At 37.1% G+C, this 10,735-nt stretch overlaps 1 long non-coding RNA gene across 3 annotated transcripts in view; it reads left to right on the top strand.

Annotated features, from left to right (window-relative positions):
* The first annotated feature begins 368 nt into the window (after nucleotides 1-368).
* Nucleotides 369-10,735, top strand: part of LOC104856672 — a 63,701-nt gene continuing 53,334 nt past the window's right edge. For all 3 annotated transcript variants that reach the window (XR_004517511.1, XR_778689.1, XR_004517510.1), the window contains exons 1-2: nucleotides 369-450; nucleotides 852-922. This is a non-coding gene — a long non-coding RNA (uncharacterized LOC104856672). The remainder of the gene's footprint in view (nucleotides 451-851; nucleotides 923-10,735) is intronic.

The raw sequence follows: 10,735 nt of genomic DNA, 5'->3' as shown, positions 1-10,735 counted from the left end.
TGTGGCATGTGTGTCCCTATTTTGGGTTAAAATAGCATCCAGAAAATGTGTTACTGTTGAAACAGAGCTAACATGCAGTGTATTAGCCCGCACCCCACAGAAATGGAGCCGAGGGCACAGGCATAGGAAAAGCCTCGCGAGATAGTGACTCATGTGATCATGGGAGCTGAGATGTCTTATGATCCACTGTTGGCAACCTGGAGACCCAGGAAAGCTGGTGGTTAATTCCAGTCTGAGTCCAAATAGCTGATGAGAACCGAAGGAGCTGAAACGTAGGCCAGTGTCCCAGCTCAGACAAGCAGATAGTGAAAGGGTTAAATTTCTCCTTTCTCCTTTCTCTACCTTTGATTTTTTTTTTTAGACAGGTCTCACCGTGTTGCCCATTCTGGACTTGAATATATGGGCTCAAGTGACCCTCTGACTCGGCCTCCTGAGTGGCTAGGACTACAGGTACACTACCACTGCCTGCTCTTCATGTTTTTGTTCTTTTCAGATCCTCAACAGGTAGGAAGATGCCCTCTCACTTTAGTGAGGACTAAAATCTGCATTACTGAGCCCACAGAGCCAAGTTCTGGGGTAATCCACAGAAACACCTTCATGGGTGTGCCTAGTTTAATTTGTACACCCCAAATGCAACCAAACTGACACTTACAATTAACCAAAAAGGTGGACTAGTAGAAAGGAGTAGAAGCCAAAAGAGCCCTTAGGAGCGGGAAGAAAAAGGGTGAGAGTGAAGAGTATGCAAAAGAACAAGCCCTATTGCTTTGAGAAAACTTAAGTAATTGCTTTTGTGGTAAAAGGTGAGAAAGTGCTAAGAGATGAGATTTATTTTGACTTCTTTTAAATTTCAGGTTGGGGATTCTATCACCTTTTCCACCTACTTGTCACGTCTTGAGTGATGTGACCAAAAATGATTACACAGGTAATACGTTCTAGAGAAGACTCAGCTGCTTCTTTTATACTATCTTAGTTATTTTTCTTATTGCTGGGACAAAACCTCTGACACCCACAAGCTGAAGGAGGAGAGGTTTATTTTGGCTCATAGTCTGTAGTCCATAGTACGTAGTCGGCTGGCTCCAAGGAGGGCTTTGTGGCATTTACACATTTTCTTTTGTAGCTGGATCTACAGGATGCCAAGAGACAAGATGGAGAGAGAGGGATAGGCACAAGAAAGGAGGAAAGGCACGAGAATGGAAGACAGGCTGCAGGGACTGGCAGAGGTGTCGTGATTCATGTTCCCATTTGTTTGTGGGATCAAGGAAAGAAGGAAACAATGAGGATTCCTCTAGCTTGGTGCTCTGTGATGTATACAGGGCCAGTATGAGTTCTGGATAGATTAGATGGCTTCTGCGAAGGATGGCTTATGTCTCATCATGCTATGTCATTCCAGGGCCCCCAGAAAGCCTGTAACTCCCTAGGAAAAGCTCAGCTTGGTTTCAGCTCCCATGAGCAGGTGTCCATTTCCTATCACCACTGCCAGCACCATTGTCCTCTTCCTCCTCCACATTAGCTTTTGAGTACCATTGTAAGTAGTTTGGTTTAGTAGTATTTGGTTTAATGTTCACAGTAACCTTACTCATTTCCATGTTAATACTCCCTGTTTTTTTAGGTGGGGGTCTCGCTATGTTGCCCAGGCTGGTCTTGAACTCCTGGGCTCAGGTGATCTTCCCACCTCATCTCCTGAGTAGGTGAGATTTACAGGCTCTCATCATGGCTGAATCATTGTTTCCACATTAGAGGAAAGGAAACAAGATCTAAAGAGTTCAAGTCCTCATCTTTACAAAACTAGCAAGTGATGGCGCTTAGATTCGAACCCAGTCAGCATAACGCAGAACCCTCTCCTCTACCATCCTTATTGCTTTCTTTGGTTTAGAGATTTCACATCCAGTATGCTTGTTAGGAAGTTGTGAAAAGAACATGCTCTTTTGTCTTGGTTGAATGATAGTGTGGGGATCCTACATTGTGTCATTGAAATTTACTTCTAGAGTAGATCTAAATTAAATTTCTCATTTGCCAGTGGCTTTGGAGGTTTTTGACGTGATTGTCATCATCGGAAACTTTATTAAGTCCCTCCTTGAGGTCTTAGAAAACTTCGAGGTCTTGCCTTCAATGCAACTCATAGAAGAGACAGCACATAGACAAGTTTAATAAAAAGTTAAGACACTTGCTAGGAGGGAAGCATCAAAGCCTGGATGGATTCTTGATTATTACTTGCACCTCATAGAAATCATTTTGAATTTCTTGTTGGGAACCAAGGTATTCATCATTATGCCCAAGTTAAGGAAACAGGCACTTCAGGGAAAGGGAGAATAATTTGTTCATAGTTGAAGGGGGAGTAGAGGTAGCAGGGTGGGAGCTTCATATCTGGAATTATTAGGGTCTTGACGGCTTCAGATCTCATTTTCTTTCTTTTTTTAAATTAAGTTTATTGGTACATTTAAAGCAAACAATAGAGTTACATTTATCACTGGGATCTTGTACCTTTACATGATATGTCTTGTTTCTTGTTTTCTCCCCATACACCTGCCCTACCTTCATCCCCCTCACCCTTACCTATTTACAAAGACTTTTTTTCCATTTTTTCACATTTTTTATTTTTCCTGATTTCCTTTCCCCTCTCCTCCCCACTTCCCTTTTATCCATTTTCTTCCTATTTCACCCTCTCAATTATTATTTGAACCCTATTTACACTTTTAGTTTTTCATACCAGAGAAACTATTTGGTATTTACTCGTGTGTCCTATTTATTTTACTTAAGATTATAGCCTCAAAGTGTATCCATTTAGCTATAAATATTTCTAGTTTTTCATTCTTTATGGCTGAGTAGTACTCTATTTTATAGAAAAACTACATTTTCTTTATCCAGCCTCCAGTTATGGGCATTTGGGTTATTTCCAAGTTTTAGCTCTTATGAACTGTGCATATATATCACTGTGATGTGATTCTTCTAATTATTTTGGAAAGATACCCAGCAGAGGGATAGCTGGGTCAAATGGAAACTCTAATCCTAGTTCTTTGAGGTATCTTCATATTGATTTGCACAGTGGTGGACCCAGTCTACACTCCCAACAACAATGAAGAAAGGTTCCTTGCTCTCCACAGCCCCTCCAGCATTCTTTCTGGGGTCAGATGGAATCTCAGAGTTGTTTTCATCTGCATCTCTCCAATGACAGTGATGTTGAACATTTTTGCATATGTTTATTTGCTGCTTTTAATTCTTTGTCTGAGATATACTTGTTCATTTCAGATGCTCATTTTTGAATCAGGTCTTTGTATTTGTGGGGTCTGATTTTTTTGAGTTCTTTATATATTCTAGATAGTAGTCCTTTGTCTGAGGAGTAGTTGGTAAAATTTTTTCCCCACATTGTAGGTTGTCTCTTAGCTCTGTTGGTGATTTCCCTTGCACTGCAAAAACTTTTTAATACAATGAGATCCCAATTGTTGATTTGTTGTGCAAGTTCTTGGGTTGCTGAGGATTTGTTCATAAAGTCTTCTCCTATGCCAGTACCTTTGAGAGTTCTACCTAATTTAATTTCCATTAAGTTTAGTGTTTCTGTTTTGATATTTATATCTTTAATCTGCTTGATTTTAGTTTAGTGCATGGTGAAAGATATGGATGTAGTTTTAATCTTTGGCAAGTTGAGAGCCAATTTTTCCAACACCATTTATTAAAGAAGCTATCTTTCCTCCAGTGAGGATGGTTGGCTCCTTTGTCAAGGATGAGGTAGCTGAGTATGTCTGGAGTTGTTTCTGCATCTTCTAATTTATTCCACTTATCCTCAGGTCTGTTTCTTTGACAGTACCATGCTTTTTCTCTTTCTTTCTTTCTTTTTTTTTTTTTTTAAATCTCAGTGGCTTCGTGGTATAGTTTCACATTGGGAATTGTGATACTTCCTGCCATGTCTCTGTTGCCTAGAATGGTTTTTGCTATTCTAGTTCCAAATGAATTTTTGTATTGTTTTCTCAAGTTCTCTAAAATAGACTGTTAGGATTTCAATAGGTCTTGCATTGAATCCATATAGAAGTTTTGGAAGTATGGCCATTTTCACTATGTTGGTTCTTCCTACCCAGGAGCAAGGGATATCTTTCCATCTTCCTATATCCTCTTCTGTCTCTTTTTTCAGACTGCTGTAATTTTTCAGTGTAGAGGTGTTTTTTCTCCTTCATTAGACTGATTCCTAGATATTTCTTTTTTTGGGATGTTATTGTGAAAGGAATTGTTTCCCTAATTTCTCTCAGTGAGTCTGTTATTTGTGTACAGCAAGACTATTGATTTTTGAGTGTTGATTCTACTGAATCTACCAATCAAGTCTAGTAGCCCTTTGGCAGAGTTTTTTGGGTCTTCTATATAGAGTATCATATCATCAGCAAATAGTGACAGTTTAACTTCTTTGTTCTTTTTATTTCTTTCTCTTGTCAAATTGCTGTGACTGATGTTTCTAGAACTATATTGAGTAGGAGCAGTGATAGTGGACATCCTTGTCTTGTTCCTGATTTTAGTGTGAAGGTTTTCAGTTTTTGACCATTTAGAATGACATTAGCTGTTGGTTTTTCATAGATAGCCTTTATCAGGATGAGATAAAGAACATTTACTCCAATTTTCTATAGGGTTTTTAATCATGAATGGGTGTTGAATTTTGTTGAATGCTTTTTCTGCATTTATTGAGACAATCATATGGTTTTTGTCCTTGATTCTGTTGATATAGTATATTATATTTATTGATTTACATATGTTGAACCATCTTGTATTCCTGGGATGAAACTGACTTGTTCAGGGAGTATGATCTTCTTGATGATCTTCTGTATTCTGTTGGCCATTATCTTATTGAGGTTTTTGCATCTATGCTCATTGGGGAAACTTGCCTGTAGTTCTCTTTTTTGGTTGGCTCTTTCCCTGATTTTGGAATCAAAGTAATGCTTGCTTCCAGGAATGAATCTGAGAGTATTGCTTTCCTTTCAATTTCATTGAAGAATTTAAACAGTAGTGGCCATAGCTCTTCTCTAAATGTCTTACAGAATTCAGCAGTGAAGCCATCAGGACCTGGGCTTTTCTTTGTTGGTAATGTTTTAATTACATTTTCATTTTCACTGAATGTAATTGGGGTGTTTAGACTTTTTCATTCAATTTTGGAAGTTTGTATGTATCTAGGAATCTGTCAATTTCTTCTGTATTTTCAATTTTATTAGAGTACAGGTTTTCAAAGTAGGTATTGATGATCCTCTGGATTTCTGCTGGATCTGTTGTGACCTCACCTTTTTTCATTCCTAATTGCATGAATCTGAGCCTTTTCTTTCCTTTTTTCATAAGGGTTGGCTAAGGGTTTATTGATTTTATTTATTATTTTGAAAAACCAACTTTGATTCATTGATTTTTTTGTATAGTTCTCTTAGTATCCACTGCAATAATTTCTGCTCTGATCTTCATAATTTCCTCCATTTGAGCTTTTGGTTTGTCTTGCTATTCTTTTTCTAGAAGTTTAAGGTTAAACATTACTTTGTTTATTGAAGCTCTCTCTATTTTCTTAGTACGGACATTTACTGCTATGAATTTCTCTCATAGAACTGCTTTCATTGTGTCCCATAGATTCTTGTATGTTGTATTGGCATTATCATTTAATTGTAGAAACTGTCTAATTTCTTCTTTAATTTGCTCTGTGACCCAATGGTTGTTCAGCAGGGTGTTATTTAATTTCCATGTGTTTTTTTGAAGTTCTTGTGGTTTCTTAGGCTATTGATTTTAGGCTTAATTGCTTAATTAGGCTTAATTGCACTATGGTCTGATAATATACAGGGGATAACTTCAATTCCTTTGCATTTACTTAAGCATGTTCTATGAGTTAGCATGTGGTCTATTTTAAAGAATGACCTGTGTGCAGCTGAACAGAATGTATATTCTGATTTTGTTGGGTGGAACACTCTGTAGACATCTACTAAGTCGGTTTGTGCTAAGACTTGGTTCAGTTCTGTTATTTTGTTGTTAAATTTTAGTATAGATGATCTGTCTATTTGTGTCAGTGGAGTGTTGAGGTCCCCCACTACAACTGTATTAATGCTTACTTTGTTTTTCATATCCACTAATAATTGTTTTGTATAGTTGGGGGCCTTAGTATTCAGTGCATATATATTTATGATTGTCATTTCTTCCTCTTGTGTTGTTCCCTTTAGAAGGTTGTAATGTCCTTCATTGTCTCTCTTAATTAGTTTTGGTTTGCAATCTATTTTGTTTGCAAATAAGATAGCTACCCGCACTTTTTTCTGGGCTCTTGTCACATGGAGAACTGTTTTCTATCCTTTTACTCTCAGTCTATGAATTTCCTTGTGGATTGAGTGGGTTTCTTGTATATAGCATATTGTTGGATTTTGCTTCTTTTTATTTTATTTTTTCAAATTAATTTTTTTATTGAGTTTATTGGTACAATCTAGGTACACAATACAGTTACATTCATTTTTGGGATCCTGTACCTTTACATGATAGGTCTTGATTCTCATTTTTTTCCCCTTGTCCCTGCCCTCCCTTCACCCCCTTCTCCCCTCCCCATTTACAAACACTTTATTTCCATTTTTTCAATTTCTCATATTTTTTCCTCTCCCTTATTACCTTTCCCCCACCCTTCCCACTTTCCCTACACCTTTATCCCTTTACTTCCTATTTCACATTATTAATTATCTCATTAGGATCCTGTGTACTATTATAGCGTTTCACACCAGAGAAACTATTCAGTATTTCAGTTAAAGAAATCTCTGTATGAACATTAAAAATAGGGAATCCTAAAATAAAACTAAAAAGGAAAGTAAAAGAGAAAAGGCAATGATGTAAGATTAAAATAATCCTTAATTCTGAAGATGAAAATGGTCCTTGAACATATTTAAATTGCTTCTTGCTCTTATAGTCTTATCTTATTCTTTTTTTCATTATTTAGAGAATACTTTATTAGTTTCTATAATCAAACCCATGTATATAGGACCTTACATATTTAATATAGTGTGTTACCCCTGTACAAATGGAAAAAAATAAAATAAAAATAAAAAAAATTAACATTTCTAGACCAATATGGCTGTCAATTTCTGTACAATGCCAACTCAACACAGTAAATTGGGATAACTTTTTCCAAAGTTGACAGCACAGTTAAAGTTTCCAAAAATTCAAATTATATATATGTGTGTATATATATTTATATAAAAAGACCAATAATAGCAGTATGTTATGCATCAATAGCAGCAACAGCTTCTCCAGGTTCTGCAGTCATCTCAACAAAATTATAGACATTCAGCACATTCCATTAAAGAAACAAAAACAAAAAAACAAAGAAAAGAATACTATCCAGATAACAGCAAAGTTCTGTTGCTGTTGTGGTACCTGGCACCATTTTTTTTTATTAGCATCTTAATCATCATCTGGAAAGAGAACATTCTAGAGTAATATCTTCAAAAAGAGCTCTGATAAAACACGGTCACTACCACATATCATAAAGCAGGTACAAGATATTTTACATTCACAGAGGTATGATATGGTACTGTCCTACATTAATAATACTAGAATCAGTTTTGGTTTGAAATTTGCTTTGTCTGCAAATAAGATTGCTATGCCTGCTTTTTTCTGGGCTCCTGTCACATGGAGAATTGTTTTCCATCCTTTCACTTTCAGTCTATGGGCTTCTTTTTGCACTAGATGTGTTTCTTGTATACAACATATTGTTGGATTTTGCTTCTTATTCCATTTTGCCAGTGGATTTTGCTTCTTAATCCATTCTGCCAGCCTGTTTCTTTTGATTGGAGAATTGAGGCCATTATCATTGATGGTAATAACTGTTAAGTATTGACATTTCATTGTCATGTTATTTTCCTGTTGGTTATTTTGTTTTTTATTTTTTTCTCTCTCCCTTTAATTTCTTGCCTTGCCTGGTATATTTGCCCTGTTGGCCCTTAGGGAGCTATGGTCTTCATGTTCTTTTCCCAGGATGTTGTTTAGAAGTGTTTGGAGTACTGGTTTGGTGTTCATGAAATTTCTCAGGTATTCTTTGTCATGGAAGTATTGAAAGATATTTTTGCAGAATATATCAATCTAGGTTGGAGGTTGTTTTCTTTTAGGAATTGAAATACCTCACTCCAGGCTCTCTTTGATTTGAGGGATTCTGTTGAAAAATCTGCTGTGATTTTGATGGGCTTTCCTTTGCATATAATTTGTTTCTTTTTTCTAACTGCTTGTAGTATTTTGTTCTTCTGTTGGGTTCCAAGGATCTTGATTATTATATGTCTAGGCGTAGATTTTTTTTTAATCATGGCTAATTGGAGTCCTATGTGTCTTACTTATCTGTATATCAAATTCTTTCCTTCTGTTTGGGAAGATTTCTGTCATTAGTTCTGTGAAAAGTTTTTTTTATGTCATTTGTACTTTCTCCTGCTACTTCATGGATTCTGATCAGTCTTATATTATTCTTCTTTGCATCATCTAAGAGTTATTGAATTGATTTTTCATGTTCCCCTACTATTTTTAAGAGATCTCTCTTTTCATGGCCACTGACCGCAATCCTATCTACTATATCTGAAATTCTATCTTCACATTAATTTATCCTGCTGTGGATGCTTTCTAAAGAGTTTTTAATCTCCTGGATAACTGAATCTGTTTCATGGAGTCCATTTCTTTCCTATGCTGGGCATTCATGGTTGCCATCATGGTCCTGAGCTCATGTATATATATATTTAATCTGTTTCTGTTCTACAGTCTCTAATCATGTCTTTAACTCTTCTCACCATCTCTATAGTTATCTGGGAAATTATTTCTGTTTTGAAATTTTCTAGAGCCTCATTTATCTGTTTTTTTTTTTTTTTTTACTTCCTGTGCTATTGGTTCAGGGTGTCCAGATGGTTGACTGTCAGACTTTTCCACCTCATTTCCCCCAGAGTTTATCTTTGGTGGGATGGAAGTCTGTGTTTGTGTCTTGTTTAAATGTCTTCTCATTCCTATTTTTGTTGCTGTTGCTGTCCTTGATTTAATTCCTGGGTTAATACTACAATCTTGCAGATATAGCTGGTCTTTAGGTTTAGAGTCTCTAATGTCTCTGAGGCTATCTCATTTTCATTAAACCAGGGAGGACAACTGATTAGATCAATTACAACACCTTTGCCCAAGTGATACAATCAACAACACAGTAGCATCAAGCACAGCTTAGAAAATGACAATTTGTGGTAGTTATTAATCTATCACCTTTAACTGTGTGAATTAAATAAAAATTGAGGACCAGCCCAAAACATGCTCATAGTGAATAAGTTATTCAATATAACAACTTTACTCTTAAGATGCGGATTTATAAGGAGTTGGGGAGGGAGGGATAGATAGGATAGAGAAAGGAGAAAGTTTAGAAGTGAGGTCAGAGGACACAGGAAGATCATGCAAAGTCTATGAAGCTGTTGAAGAGAAGAGGAGAAGACAGAACAAAATATACCCAAGAACAGGACAAACTATGAGCAATAGGAAGGCAGAGACTATTATCACTTCCCTTTAAAACTAATGGCAATGGAGAGAAGGAAAAAGAGAAGAAAAGGAAAAGAAAGAAAATAAATTTGAATTAGGATAGGAACAGGAGCAAAAAGGGAGAGTAATGGAGATCAAGGTGGGAGAGAGTGAGAAAGAGACAGAAAAGAACATATGAAAAAGAAGATAAAAAAGGAAAACAATGGAGAAAATAAAAATATAGATAATTTTTTAAAAATGATGGACAATAAGAGAAAAATATTACTTTGAAAACAAAAAATAACTATAGAAATAGTGGGTCTCCTTCAGGGTATGCCTCTGTTGATACAATAGACAGTATGGGCAGGAGTGTGCAGTTCTAAGCTAATTAGTTTCAGCAAGTCAGCAGCTGTCCCCTGAGGTTCAGGCTGATTTTTGGCTGCAAAGCCCCAGGTGAGATCTCTGACCTCCTGCTGGGTTGAACTATGCAAGGTTCAACTGCAGGTTCCAGCTGTCTTTCCCCTGAAATTAGACCAGGTTCCAATGTGGGGTGCTGGTCCTTCTAACTTACCAACTGTGGTGGTGTGATGTGCCTTTATCACAGATTTTCTTCACTTTTCCAGTGGGCTTCAATTTTCATCTAGGAGTGTCAGAGAGACCCTCTTTCTCTCTTTCATGGGGCAGGGGAGAGCTGGGCTCCTCTGGCATGCTGCATTGAAGTGGTGGGGCCTCCAGATCTCATTTTCTTAAGTAACAAACTCTGTGTAGAAACCTGCCCTTGGTCAGAAGAGCATCCTGAGTTGAAAAGTGGAAAGTCCTTTCACTGAATTGTACTCTTTGACATGTTTCTGGTTGTATTTCAACTGCAAAGGCTGAAAGTACAAGTTGAGTTTGTTCTGATAGAATTCCTGAACACCTGGGTGCTGATTTCCTGTCACACTTCGGTTAACGAGGAAGGAACCCTTGGCTGTAATGTGTTGGTCATCAGCATACTGACTGACTCCACACTGGCATGTTCCATAGTCTGTAGTTTCAAGCGTTTCAGTCCATGGATGATTGACTTCAAGGCAGAAACATCATGGTGGAAAGGGCTGGTGGAGGAAAGCTGCTAACTTTATGGCACTCAGGAAGCAGAGAGACAGTGAGAGAGCCATGTTTATATTCCAGGGTTGCCTTATATGTCTCTGCCTGATCAAGGCCTGCCCTAAACTATCCCTTCCTCTCTGCTCTGTTATTGCCCTTTGTTCTTCCCTAGCCTTTAATATGCACTTTAATTATATATGTA

This window comes from Fukomys damarensis, unplaced genomic scaffold (assembly GCF_012274545.1).
Source record: "Fukomys damarensis isolate Sample0158 unplaced genomic scaffold, DMR_v1.0_HiC HiC_scaffold_16, whole genome shotgun sequence".
In the NCBI taxonomy this organism is placed as follows: Eukaryota; Metazoa; Chordata; class Mammalia; order Rodentia; family Bathyergidae; genus Fukomys; species Fukomys damarensis.
Note: the sequence above shows the minus strand (reverse complement) of the source record. Positions and strands in the feature narration are given on the sequence as shown.